The sequence below is a fragment of the Pleurodeles waltl genome, chromosome 4_2, assembly GCF_031143425.1.
Source record: "Pleurodeles waltl isolate 20211129_DDA chromosome 4_2, aPleWal1.hap1.20221129, whole genome shotgun sequence".
NCBI lineage: Eukaryota > Metazoa > Chordata > Amphibia > Caudata > Salamandridae > Pleurodeles > Pleurodeles waltl.
The window spans coordinates 994490270-994505032 of NC_090443.1; positions in this window are offsets into that span (position 1 = coordinate 994490270).

Below are 14763 nucleotides of genomic sequence, written 5' to 3' on the forward strand. Positions count from 1 at the left end.
TTAAACGTGCACTTGAATTGTGACCACGGTGTGTGGCCACCAATGTATACTCAAACTAATAATGATGAGTAAAATTGTTCATGTTATGGTTAATCAAGTTTATATTAACATTTACGATATTGCATTTATATTGAAAAATCTTATAGGCCTTAAGTTACCGTGAGCTGTGGTTTTTTTAGCTGCTTAAGCTCTCATATTAAATACATTTTTCTGTTTTCCAGTGTGCTGACTCACAAAGGGCCATGACCCTGCAAATGTTCTTTTTCTTCAACTTGGAAGATGAATGTATGTTTGTGATTCCGTTCTCAACCGCATATTTTGTGCCTTAGTTTAAGTTTTGTATACAAAATTGAAACAAATGTAGATTAATGTAATGTGCAAGGACGTTTAAACCAATGGACAATGGAACTGCTGACCCGAGAAGACGTGCCAAGGTATGAAGTAACCCTGGATGTGCCACCTCCGAAGACGTCAATTATGAAGACCAATCAAAATGTTATGAATAAATGTGGGGTGACAATTGGAATTACCTAATGTTTAATTTGATAGGTTAAAGATAGTGAGGTCCAATAGAATATTGGGGGAATGTATTACGAAAAAGGGATAAAAACCCATGTCACAGAAGAGTCGAGAGAACTAGGTAGGGAATGCTATTGATTTTATCCAGAAACTCTGTCACTCTGTTTGGTGACTTTGAGACTTATTAAAAATTTTTTACCCATAGACTGCCCTCTTTACGCTTCTCCTCCTTACGAGGGAAGTGTTCCTATGTCCCTTAGTCGAGCTTAGACTGATGGCGTTTTGAATGATGTCCTGAAGACGAAGACTGATCCTGTGTGCTGACCATATCCTTGGAGGGTAATTATGACAATGCAATGTGTAATTTGTCTGTTTGCTTTTTCTTTCTAGGTACCAACTGCTCATTTTGATAGAGACCATAGCTAGATGTTTTCCAAATTGGTGTTCTAAATTGTTTTGCATGAAGCCCAACATGCTGATGCTAATCAGTGGTTAGAACAGGAGTTCACTCAAACTGACGCAAATAGACAAATGACTGACATTACGCTATGCTGAACTGGGACGTATATGACATTTGCTGTATTCTGATCTATGTTTACGCCGTGCTATGTTCTGATGTTTGTGATTCTTGCATTAATTAAATCTTATCACAGTTGCCATATCGTGACTATGCTATTATGCTTCTTTGTATTGAGATTAACTCTTTTGCTCGTAGATTGTAATCAATAGGGAATGAAATGTATAAAATTCTATTAAAGATGTGGTTATTCATGACTGAGAGGTCATGGTTGGGTCGACAATTTGATTAATGTCTTTAGCCAAAGTGAAGTGCATTGTGGTGGTAAACATTGATGACATTATTGATATATTGCTTGATATACTGATCAGTTATCTCGTCATACGGTGTCCCTCCACTGGGTCACAAGATTCATTGGCCTAAAAAGAGTCCTAATGTGTAATAAATTAACATGAAAAGGACGCGTTATCACTCTTATGTATTGTATTATTTGTTATTTACCAGTGCTTACTTCCAGTTAATTTTAGGCTTGGTGAGTTCTGTACCGTTCCGCGGGTAGAACTTGTCTTTGGGTTCCAGATCTCCGGGGGCATTTGGCTCTGTACCTTCAGGCTGTAAGGTCATTATTGTGCCTGCTGTGGACCCTTATTAAATACAGAGTCTGGAAACTTCTACTCTGTGTCTGAGGACCCTTTATTTGAGTGGTGTTTTCCACCCTACCTCCCTACATACCAGAAGTGGGGTTAAATTCGGAGAAGACTTGGGAACTCGAATATCCGGAGTTCGTTTGACGGAGGCCGACGGGTCCACCGACGAGCACTAAATGAATCGTTTTTGGAGGACCATGGTCGTCGTGACAAGATATATGGACATGTAAAGTTTTGCGCAGCGTTTATGTTTGGAACAGATAAAATTCTGTTAATGCGTTAGCATTTATACTGACCGTTGCAGTGCGCGGGCGAAGTGTGCAGCGACAGCTGTTGAGCGCAAGCCCAGGAATCGCGAGATCTGTGTTCATTTGATTTGCCACGTCAGAGATTCTACTGAGCTTTCAAGCGTAAAGCGTCAATACACCTACGCCACGAGAGCTGCCTTTACTTGATTGGTGGAGACGTTGGATCGTCATTTCTACGGAGCTGTGCCAAGGGTCAGAGTGTTACGGAGCTTCCGACACGACGCACATAGGAATCCTGCTGCGTCACAACGCCACAAAGTTACCTAGACACCAGCCGTACGTGCAGTATGCGCGTCTAGCGTGTCCTGTTGCCTGGCTACGACGCTCTACGGGTGAGCGTCCTGTGTGGTTGAAGAAATCCTGCAGTTTCACCAAGGAAACCACAAGCGAGACAGGAATTCTTTATTCCGTAATTGTTTCAGGTTCATCAGAGGGCACTACAAGTGAGTTGTTTTGAACTATCGAAGACTTTTAATTTCTCACATTGTTCTAATGACGCTGCGAGTGGTTACTTGCCGGAGCTTCTACCATTTCAACCTTTGTTGACTATTAAATCGTCTCATCGGTCTTGTGTCTCGCAGGAACTTTGGACTTATTCCTCATTTCGCCGCACAACATTTATATATGTAAAGTGTTTGTAAGTCATACTATGGCTTCTAGTAATCTTGTGGTACAACTTCCACCCTTTCTACCAAGAGGTAGGAAACCTGACATCAAGTGGATTGAATGGATAAGAATTTTTGAAAATTATTTAGTTGCGATTGATGCGAATGACTTTTCACCTACAAGGAAGTTACCCTGCTTTTTAATCATCTAGGTGTGGCTGGGCAGCGTGTGTTTGACAACCTACCTGCTATTTCTCCGCCCAATGAGAGTGGAGGTGATAATGCAACATAGAATGTGTATACTGAAGGGAAGGAAAGAATTAGGAAACAATTTTCAGATGAATCCAATGTATTACTGGAGAGGTTCAATTTTGCAATGTGCAAGCAGACCATGGATGAGTCAGTTGATGAATATGTGGCCAATTTACGTGTGCTGGCTGCTAAGTGTGATTTCGGTACCCATGTGGATGTGCACATTAGAGATCAATTTGTGTTCCATTGCTATTAAAAAAAGGTTCAGGAACGTTTGTTAGCATGTCGTAATCCTTCTTTAGAAGAAACGGTTGACATAGCTAAGGCTGTTGAGAGATCCATAGTTACTTCTAAAGTGGTGTGTAGGCAAACTGAAAACGCAGGTGTAAATCAGGTAATTGAAGACTCTGAAGTCTGCTACATTAAGGAGAGAACTGTGAGACAAAATAAAAATGTTCCATCATGTTTCTGCTGTGGTTCACGCAATCACATTGGTAACAGTCAATTCTGTCCAGCTTTGGGTAAGAAATGCTTAAAATGTCAAAAGGTTGGTCACTTTCAAGTGGTTTGTAGACAATTCAATTGCATCTACAAACCTGTTAATAGTGGTATGAGATTGAAAGTGAACAATGTGTACACTAAAAACGAGCAGGCAGCTGCAGATTGTGTGGTGAAGGATTGCATGACTAAATTGTCAAATGTTGTTCTAACGGTAGACATTCCTACAGCAAAGAATGTCAAGGGACCTATTTGTCGGGCAATTCTTGACTCGATGGAACTTTTTGTCATGGCTGACTCTGGTTCACCTGTTACTATACTTGCAGAGGTGACTTATTGCAAGTTCTGGCCAGCAACAAAGGTTTTACAACACACCAACATCAGTCCCAAAGCTTTCGGGGATCATGACATTAACCTTTTAGGATTTTTTCGGGCTACCTTATCTATCTTAGGCAGGAACACAGTAACTAAAATCTACGTAGCAGTAGATGGCTGAGACATTGTGGGGTGGAGAGATCTGGAAAAATTGGGCATAGTACTCCATCCTGGATGTGACAACCCTATATCTTTAGGGGAAATGCCTGTAGAAGTATCAGAGCTCACTTTGTTTAACACTGTCACTGATATCATCGCAGAGTCATTTGTAACAAAGTATCCTGAGGTATTTGTTGATGAAGTTGGCATGGTTAGGGGATTTGAACATTGTATTAGGCTCAAGAATGGAGCTATTCCTGTTTCACATAAAGTGAGGCCTGTTCCCATCTCTGTGAAAGGACAACTTAAAAATCTCTTAGAGAAACTAGTTAAGAATGGCATAATAACTCCCTCAAACTCATCGGAGTGGGTTTCGCCTATTGATTCTCACAATGAAAAGAAATAGGGATTTAAGGTTATGTGTAGATTTGAGATCTTTGAATAAGAATATACTTGTTGATTGTCACCCTCTCCCTCGTATACAAGAAATTATCTCTAGTTTGGGCACCTCAAAAGTTTTTTCCACGATAGATTTACACTCTGTGTATCACCAGATTGGTCTCTGTGTATGTTCTCAAGAACTCACCACTTTTGTAACCCCATTTGGTGCCTATAAATATCTTAGGTTACATCTTGGTCTGGCCTCTGAGGCGAGTGTCTTTCAGAAAATGATGGACTCTCTATTTGGCAATGTGCTTTTCAGGATAGCATTCTGATTCATACTGAAGACATGGAGGAACATAGGCCCGTATTTAGGCCGTACAGTTTAGCGTCAAAAATTTTTGCGACGGCTAACGCCATTCTGAAGCACCATGCGGGTGCCGTATTTATTGAATGGCGTTAGCCGGCGCAAGCAGACCGGCGCTGCCTGGTGTGCGTGGAAAAAACCCACGTACACCAGGCAGCGCCGGCGTAGGGAAAAATGGCGTTAGGGCGTCTTAAAAATGGTGCAAGTCAGGTTGACGCTAAAAAATCGCCTCAACCCGATTTGCGCCATTTTTAACGACGCCCAGACGCCATTTACATGACTCCTGTCTTAGTAAAGACAGGAGTCATGCCCCCTTGCCCAATGGCCATGCCCAGGGGACTTATGTCCCCTGGGCATGGCCATTGGGCATTGTGGCATGTAGGGGGGCACAAATCAGGCCCCCCTATGCCAAAACAAATATATAAAAAAAAACAAATTTATACTTACCTGAACTTACCTGAATGTCCCTGGGGTGGGTCCCTCCATCCTTGGGTGTCCTCCTGGGGTGGGCAAGGGTGGCAGGGGGGGGTCCCTGGGGGCATGGGAGGGCAGCTGTGGGCTCATTTTGAGCCCACAGGTCCCTTAAAGCCTGCCCTGACCCAGGCGTTAAAAAGAGGCGCAAATGCGGGTTTTTTTTACCCGACCACTCCCGGGCGTGATTTTTGCCCGGGAGTATAAATACGACGCATTTGCGTCGCAGTCATTTTTTTGGACGGGAACGCCTACCTTGCATCTCATTAACGCAAGGAAGGCGTTCACGCAAAAAAATTACGCTCTTTACTCATACTTTGGCGCTAGACGCATCTAGCGCCAAAGTATAAATATGCCGTTAGTTTTGCGCCGAATTTGCGTCGAAAAAAACGACGCAAATTTGGCGCAAACGGAGTATAAATATGCCCCATAGAATCATTCTGGACAAGGTCTTTTCCATTCTCAGAGATTGTGGTATGACCATTAAGAAAGAAAAATGTAAATTTTTGGTGAAGAGTGTGGAATATTTAGGCCACACCATTTCTGCAGAAGGCATTAAGCCTAAACAAGGGAACTTGGAAGTGATCACGAATGCGCCTTGCCCCACTAACAAAGATAAGCTTCGCTCATTTTTGGGTTTGTGTGAATACTACTTGTGGGAAAACAGGGTTGATTGCAGAGGCCCCCTAACTTTTTGCTCCCATTTTCCACTTTTTGCTGGTGTTTTCCTGACTCTGATGGTGCCCTGGGTACTGCTAACCAGTCCCAGGGCCTGTGCTCTGTGTAAAATGGATATGCAAATTAGGCTAATTATAATTGGCTAAGTTAACCTACCTATAAGTCCCTAGTATATGGTAGGGCATGTAGGTTTAGGGACCACAGCATATGTGGTGCACCCATAGGTGCACTGCTGAGGTGCCCAGTGTCATTTTAAAGGCAGGCCTGCCTTGCTGGCTGCTTTTAAATTAAAGTTATATGCAAATTCGACTTTGGAATTAAAAGTAGTTCCAAAGTCTTAAACTACCTTATTTTTACATATAAGTCACCCCTAAGGTGTGTCCTATGTGCCCCTAGGGCTGGGTGCCGTGTAACTATAAGCAGGGACTTTATAAAAATAGTTTTATAAGCCCTGGTGAGGTAAAAACAGCCAAATTCGTTTTCCCTCATTGTAGTAAATGGCCTTCATAGGCTAGAATGGGGAGACTTTATTAACATTTTTAAAGTCTCCTTAAATGATGCATACCAAGAGTTTGGTATCAAATTAATTGTTGTATTAAATCCCACAACTTCCAGTTGTGGGATTTAATATAACTTGTTCAGGTAAAGAGTTTTAAACTTTACCTAAAAAGTTGCCAATTTCAGCCCTGCATTGTTTTTGCTGCTGTGCTCTGATTGGCCAGCCTGTGGCAGCTTGGGCAAGCTGCCTTGATGAGGTGTGAAGTGGCCTGGCTTCACACAAAGGAATGTGCCTGTGGGAAGGAATCTCCCCTCAGCAGATGGTGAGGCAGGAAGGGGGAGGGCTGTCAAACTGGTCTTCAAAGGCAGAGAAGGACATTTGGAGCAACCAGCAACACCCCCACATCCTGCCACCCCAGACAACTAGGTGCCCCCTTGATTAGATTAGGAGAGGGCAGGAGAGGGGTGTGTTTATGATTTTTAGCCACACCAGTGGTTGGGCTCAGCCAGATGTAACCTCCAAAAATCAGAATCAGCCATGATGGATTTTTAGAGAATGTTGCCTCCTGGGATTGATTTTTGCCACACTTCCCAGGAAGTGGTCATCACAGGGGGAAGGACCCTGCACCGGATTGGAGAACCAGGACCCCCCCTGCTTTTCACCCAGGAGCAAAGATAAAACTGGCAGACCTGCACCCACACCTCAGTTCCCTACCACATCCAACAAGGAAGAACAACAGAAGAAGAAGGACTGCCCTGCTGGACCCTTGGCCTACACCTGGAACCTGCGCTCAGAAGGACTGCACCAGCTGCACACTTGGGCTTCACCACAAGAAGGACTTTGCCTGGCTTCAACTGGTTCAAGGAGGGACTCCCTGTTTGCTACAGGTGAACAATTGCTAACCAGAGTCCCCTGCACCAACTCCTGAAGAAAGCGACCAGCTGACCACTGTCCAGTGGCCAAAAAGGAGTTTGCGCCAGGTGCATTCTGGGAGTTGTAGTCCGTACCCCCCAAGGACCATCTCAGAACTTCTGGACCCTTGGGGTGAGCTGTGGACCCCAAAAGAACCTTAAAAGGACATCTGGGAGAAGCCCCAGAAGTTTGGACAACTTTTGTAAAAAAGCTCCATAGAGGGACCGACCCGCCGCGGCAACTCTAGCCGGCTTGCCTCAACCGCGACCCGGCCTGATTTGCTGGTTCGTCCCGGTAAAGAAAATCTCTGAAAAAGAGACTAAGTCCGAAGGTAAGAAGTTGACCGGGACCTCCCAGCCAGCGTATCCGAAGAGGGCTCCATGGACGTCGGATCAAGATCCAGGTTTACCCCGGTCGAAGGATTTTCACCTCAAAAAAACGACTAAGTCCAAAGGTAAAAATCTCCACCGAGGATTCCCGCATTGCGTATCCGGAGAAGGGCTCCAGGAGGTCGGATAGGACTGGCAGGTTCGTCCCGCTGAAGAAAATCTTCGAAAAAAAGACTAAGTGTGAAGGTAAACTTTTAACCGAGGCCTCCCGCGGCCTGTAGCCGAGCAGGGCTCCATCGCGGTCGGCCTGAAACTTTGAGTTTGCCCCGGTCGAGGTGCAACCAGATGACCCAATTGGCGCTTTTTGTTTCTAGGCACTAAAAAAGTAATAATTCTTTAAAAATTCATATCTCCGGTTCCCCTTATCTGATTTTATTCGTTTTGGTGTTATTTTAAAGATAAAAATATAATCTATGTTTATAAATTGGTTTTGGATTTTTAAACTGTTTCCTGTGTTTTATTTGATTACTGTTTTGTGATATTTGAATGCTTTACACTCTGTCTCCTAAGTTAAGCCTTGACGCTCGTTGCCAAGCTACCAAGGGTTGAGCTGGGGTTAATTTACTGAGACCTAACTGGACCTTAGTGGAGGTTAGTGGCCTATTGCTAAGTGTAGGTACCTACCTGCCCTTACCAATAACCCATTTTCCAACATTTTTGGTGAGCAGTGGTGGGATCCTGTACTTGTGTTCAGTATAACGTTACAGTTTTAAGTAAAACAAATTAAAAATCCTTTAAATTGTCCTAGTACAAACATTGTTTTTAATTTTTAATTTGGATTAATTTCAATTATTGATTTTTTGTGATTTTTCTAAATTCTTGTTTCCAATTTTTGCAAAACGTTTTTGTTGACACAAAACTAGGGAACCATGGAGCTTGATCTGGCTAGCCTACCCACAATGACAGTAGTCCAGCTTAGGGGGTTGTGTTCTGAAAGAGGGTTGCCTGCAACCACTGACCTCAGGAAGCATGTCCTGATCAAATCCCTGACAGCATGGGCTGAGGCCCAAGAGGTAGACCCAGAGGAAGCTCCAGAGGAGGGAGAAGTAGGGGAGGATGCTAGCTCTAACCACTCAGGGGAGGGAGGGCATCTGAGCCTAAGTGAGGATGAGGAAGACCGGTCCTCATTACATACAGTCACTAGGGGCAGACCCAAAGCTAGCTGGGGGAAGGGGGTCCCTTCAGGAGGAGAGAACCTGTCCCTCAGAGAAAGAGAGCTGGAGGCCCAGCTATCATTCATAGCTTTGGAGGCAGAGAAGCTGGCCCTAGAAAAGAAAAGTGGGCAAAGAAAGAGAAAAGAGATGGTGGCAGCGACAGAGAAGTTGAGGTGTCCATGGGTGGGGGGTTTGCCCCAGATTAACCAAGGGGGTGGTTCCTGCTTATGTAGAGGGGGATGATATAGACAAGTGGTTGGAGGCCTTTGAGAGGGCACTCCAAATGAGAAGGGTTAGGCCTCAATACTGCGGTTCCCTTTTATGGGAGTTGGTCCCCAACTCAGGGAGGGATAGGCTTCTGACCTTAAGGGGGAGGAGGCAGATTCATACTCTAGTATGAAGAGGTGCTTAGCCAAGAAGTTTGTTCTGACCCCAGAGCAGTATAGAATGAAGTTCAGGGACACCCAGAAGGTCAGTACCCAGTCTTAGGTTGACTTTGTATACACCTCACTTAAGGCACTAGAGGGCTGGATTATTGGTAACAAAGTAAATACTTATGAGGGGTTATACAATCTGATCATGAGAGAGCACATCTTGACCAATTGTACCCAAGAAAGGTTACGCCAGCATCTAGTGGACTCTAAGCTGACCAACCCTAGAGAGCTAGGGGAGGCAGCTGATGAGTGGTTGAGAACCAGGGTGGTTGTGAAGTCCCAGGGGGGAGACTCCAAGAAGGGGGGGTCAGGTCCCCAAAAACCTAAGGAGGGAGTGGTAAGCCCACCACAGAGACTCCCTCTGTACCCCAGAACCCTAAGAAGGAGGAGAGTAAATCCCACTCCCACTCTGACAAGCAGAGACAGGGAGACCCAGGGTTAAAAAAGCTCTTGGACAGTAAGGCTTGCTTTGACTGTCAGCAGACAGGTCACTTCAGAGGAGATGCAGCCTGTCCAAAGAAGGTGGTTAGCACTGGGCTGTTCAGTGTAACCATGGAGGAGGACTCCTCAGATGATGAAGTCCTCCTAGCATTGAGCTGGGAGACAGGACCAGATGGTAAGCTGGTGATCCCTGAGGGTGGCAGTAGGCACTTCCACCCCATTCAGGTGAATGGGATCCCTACCACTGGCCTGAGAGACACCTGTGCGAGTCACACTATGGTGAGTGACCGGTTAGTGACCCCAGACATGTATGTACCAGGAGAGACCTGGAAAGTCAGGATAGCCACAGGGGAGGTCACCTCCAAACCTGTAGCCGTAGTGCCCCTAGAGAGGGAGGGTATCCTTGACTGGTTTAGGGTGGTAGTCAGTGCTGACCTCCCCCTAGATTGTATCCTGGGCAATGACCTCCCAGAGATGAGTCTGGTCCCAGATGGGGCGGTCGCCCAGGGCGCCTCCCCAACCCAAAGTCCTGGGGAGTCAGTCCCTACAGTTAGGAGACAGGGGTCCCACAGAAAAGGAAAGAAGAAAAGGAAGGGTAGGCCACTCCTAAAGAGAGTTCCAGGGAGCCAAAGGCCTTCTGCCCCAGTAGGGGGGGAGCCCAGAATTGGCACTGGTGAGGCCTCACCTGACCCCAAGGAAGTCCTGAGTAGTCAGGCAGCTGTCCAGATGCAAGGTGTTGCCCCTGCACTGACAGAAGGGAGAGTGGAAGGAGGGTGTCTGCCACAGGAGGTGGTAGCCCCCCACTCTAGACAGCAAGAGGGGTGCCAGTACCCCACAGTTGCCCCTAAAGCAGCTCAGCCACCTGTCAGTGGTGAGCTTAGGGTGTGGTTCTGGGTACCGACAGCTGTCAGTAGCCTCTGCTGGGTGCTAGCCTTCCTGGCAGCACTGTACTTGGCCTGGGAGGCAGACCCCAGGGCCAATAGCAAAGTAGGCCCCCTGACCCTGTTGGTCATGGTGGGGTTGCTCAAGTGTTGGGTGACCTCTTTGGGTAAGCTAGGTGTTGCCCTAGCAAAGTTAGGAGTAGGGGAGGTGGGCACCTCACTACCCAAGTTGGCAGAAAGAGAGGAGGAAGACCCCCTAGAGGGAAGTTTCAGTTTGAGATGGGTCCTTTCACTGTTGGGGTGGGTTCACTACCCAGAGGGAGTGACCATGACAGGAGGATGTAAGGCAGAGTAGGCCCTGCAAAGGGACAGCCAGTTTTCTTCACTGTCTTCTTTGCCTAACAAGCCAGGAAGACTCTCCCAGGGTTGGGCTGAGTCTCCTGGGCGTGTGGGCTGGGGGGGGGAAGGCTTGTGTGGGAAAACAGGGCTGATTGCAGAGGCCCCCTAACTTTTTGCTCCCATTTTCCACTTTTTGCTGGTGTTTTCCTGACTCTGATGGTGCCCTGGGTACTGCTAACCAGTCCCAGGGCCTGTGCTCTGTGTAAAATGGATATGCAAATTAGGCTAATTATAATTGGCTAAGTTAACCTACCTATAAGTCCCTAGTATATGGTAGGGCATGTAGGTTTAGGGACCACAGCATAGGTGGTGCACACATAGGTGCACTGCTGAGGTGCCCAGTGTCATTTTAAAGGCAGGCCTGCCTTGCTGGCTGCTTTTAAATTAAAGTTATATGCAAATTCGACTTTGGAATTAAAAGTAGTTCCAAAGTCTTAAACTACCTTATTTTTACATATAAGTCACCCCTAAGGTGTGTCCTATGTGCCCCTAGGGCTGGGTGCCGTGTAACTATAAGCAAGGACTTTATAAAAATAATTTTATAAGCCCTGGTGAGGTAAAAACAGCCAATTTCGTTTTTCCCTCATTGTAGTAAATGGCCTTCATAGGCTAGAATGGGGAGACTTTATTTAAATTTTTAAAGTCTCCTTAAATGATGCATACCAAGAGTTTGGTATCAAATTAATTGTTGTATTAAATCCCACAACTTCCAGTTGTGGGATTTAATATAACTTGTTCAGGTAAAGAGTTTTAAACTTTACCTAAAAAGTTGCCAATTTCAGCCCTGCATTGTTTTTGCTGCTGTGCTCTGATTGGCCAGCCTGTAGCAGCTTGGGCAAGCTGCCATGATGAGGTGTGAAGTGGCCTGGCTTCACACAAAGGAATGTGCCTGTGGGAAGGAATCTCCCCTCAGCAGATGGTGAGGCAGGAAGGGGGAGGGCTGCCAAACTGGTCTTCAAAGGCAGAGAAGGACATTTGGAGCAACCAGCAACACCCCCACATCCTGCAACCCCAGACAACTAGGTGCCCCCTTGATTAGATTAGGAGAGGGCAGGAGAGGGGTGTGTTTATGATTTTTAGCCACACCAGTGGGTGGGCTCAGCCAGATGTAACCTCCAAAAATCAGATTCAGCCATGATGGATTTTTAGAGAATGTTGCCTCCTGGGATTGATTTTTGCCACACTTCCCAGGAAGTGGTCATCACAGGGGGAAGGACCCTGCACCGGATTGGAGAACCAGGACCCCCCCTGCTTTTCACCCAGGAGCAAGGATAAAACTGGCAGACCTGCATCCACACCTCAGTTCCCTACCACATCCAACAAGGAAGAACAACAGAAGAAGAAGGACAGCCCTGCTGGACCCCTGGCCTGCACCTGGAACCTGCACTCAGAAGGGCTGCACCAGCTGCACACTTGGGCTTCACCACAAGAAGGACTTTGCCTGGCTTCAACTGGTTCAAGGAAGGACTCCCTGTTTGCTACAGGTGAACAATTGCTAACCAGAGCCTCCTGCACCAACTCCTGAAGAAAGCGACCAGCTGACCACTGTCCAGTGGCTAAAAAGGAGTTTGCACCAGATGCATTCTGGGAGTTGTAGTCCGCACCCCCCAAGGACCATCTCAGAACTTCTGGACCCTTGGGGTGAGCTGTGGACCCCAAAAGAACCTTAAAAGGACATCTGGGAGAAGCCCCAGAAGTTTGGAGAAGTTTGGACAACTTTTGTAAAAAAGCTCCATAGAGGGACCGACCCGCCGCGGCAACTCTAGCCGGCTTGCCTCAACCGCGACCCGGCATGATTTGTTGGTTCGTCCCGGTAAAGAAAATCTCTGAAAAAGAGACTAAGTCCGAAGGTAAAAAGTTGACCGGGACCTCCCAGCCAGCGTATCAGAAGAGGGCTCCATGGACGTCGGATCAAGATCCAGGTTTACCCCGGTCGAAGGATTTTCACCTCGAAAAAACGACTAAGTCCAAAGATAAAAATCTCCACCGAGGATTCCCGCATCGCGTATCCGGAGAAGGGCTCCAGGAGGTCGGATAGGACTGGCAGGTTCGTCCCGCTGAAGAAAATCTTCGAAAAAACGACTAAGTGTGAAGGTAAACTTTTAACCGAGGCCTCCCGCGCTTGTAGCCGAGCAGGGCTCCATCGGGGTCCGCCTGAAACTTTGAGTTTGCCCCGGTCGAGGTGCAACCAGATGACCCAATTGGCGCATTTTGTTTCTAGGCGCTAAAAAAGTAATAATTCTTTAAAAATTCATATCTCCGGTTCCCCTTATCTGATTTTATTCGTTTTGGTGTCATTTTAAAGATAAAAATATAATCTATGTTTATAAATTGGTTTTGGATTTTTGAACTGTTTCCTGTGTTTTATTTGATTACTGTTTTGTGATATTTGAATGCTTTACACTCTGTCTCCTAAGTTAAGCCTTGACGCTCGTTGCCAAGCTACCAAGGGTTGAGCTGGGGTTAATTTACTGAGACCTAACTGGACCTTAGTGGAGGTTAGTGGCCTATTGCTAAGTGTAGGTATTTACCTGCCCTTCCCAATAACCCATTTTCCAACACTACTCGATGTTCGTTGACGGTTATGCCATGATAGTACAACCTCTCAGGTCCTTGTTGAAAAAAGGTAGCAAATTTGATTGGGGTGAGCAAGCGCAGAGGCATTTGCTGGTATCAAACAATTAGTCTTGTCCGCGCCTGACTTGAGATCATTCATACCTTCAGTTAGGTCTTTCATTGCTGTTGACGCTAGTCTGAAAGGTCTAGGTGCGGTGTTTGGACAATGGGTCTGGGGACAAGAAAACACTGTCGCCTCTGCGTCCAGATCTCTCTCAGAGGCTTAAAGTTACTACAGTACCATCGAGAGAGAACCCCTAGCCTGTGTATGGGCAGTACATAAAATCAAGACTTACATTTGGGGTACGTGCTGTATCTTATACACTGATCATAAGCCACTTGTATTTCTTATGGATGGGAATGGCTTAGGTAAAGCCTCTTCAAGATTGGTAAGGTTGCTGTCTAAGCTACAAGAGTTTAATTTGGACGTCAAATATCTTCCCTGAGGGAAAAATGTTAGGGCAGACCGTCTTTCTCAGTTGCCCCTTTCTCAATCTAATGCTGAAGATGAAGACACCGAGGCCCATATTTATACTTTTTGACGTAAAACTGCGCCGGCGCAGTTTTGCGTCAAAAATATTACTGCCGGCTAACGCCATTTTGGTGCGCCGTGCGGGCGTCAGATTTATACTTTGACGCGCAGTGGCGCAAACAACAGGTGGGAGTCATTATTTTTGACGCACACCGCGGCGTCATCGTAAAGGAAAACGACGTTAACGCGGCGGAAATGACTGTGGGTCAATTTACGACACCGCAAACCGGATATGCGCCTTTTTTTTTTACGCAATAGCGCCAAAAAACACCACGAACACAGCCATTTCACCAGAGGAGAGCCAAAATGGATCCCATATGCCACTACAGACCCCAGGAAGATGACAGCAGACCAGGAACCAGCCAGGAGGACCCACACAAGAACCAGGACACTTTTAAGAAGAAAAGAAAGTGTCACTTTAGTGCAGAGGAGCAGGAAATCCTGGTTAAAGAGGTGACGGAACACCGGCACCAACTGTTTGTCACATCAAAGTTGCCAATCAGTAGGAGAGAGGCTATATGGCAACAAATTGTCAACAAGATTAACAGTGTGGCTGAAGTACGCAGAACTGTCATCGAGTGCAAGAAACGCGGGCATGACTGCAAACGCAGGACCAAGGAAAAGATGTCCAGAAACAGGAAGGCAGCACTGCAGACTGGAGCGGGGAGTCCAGCACACCAGGAGGCCCTAGACCACATGGAGGAGATGGTTGCAGCCGTCATCCCTGAGGAGATCGTCACAGGGATTCAAGGACAGGACAGCGCAGACTACCAGGAGACAACGCACATG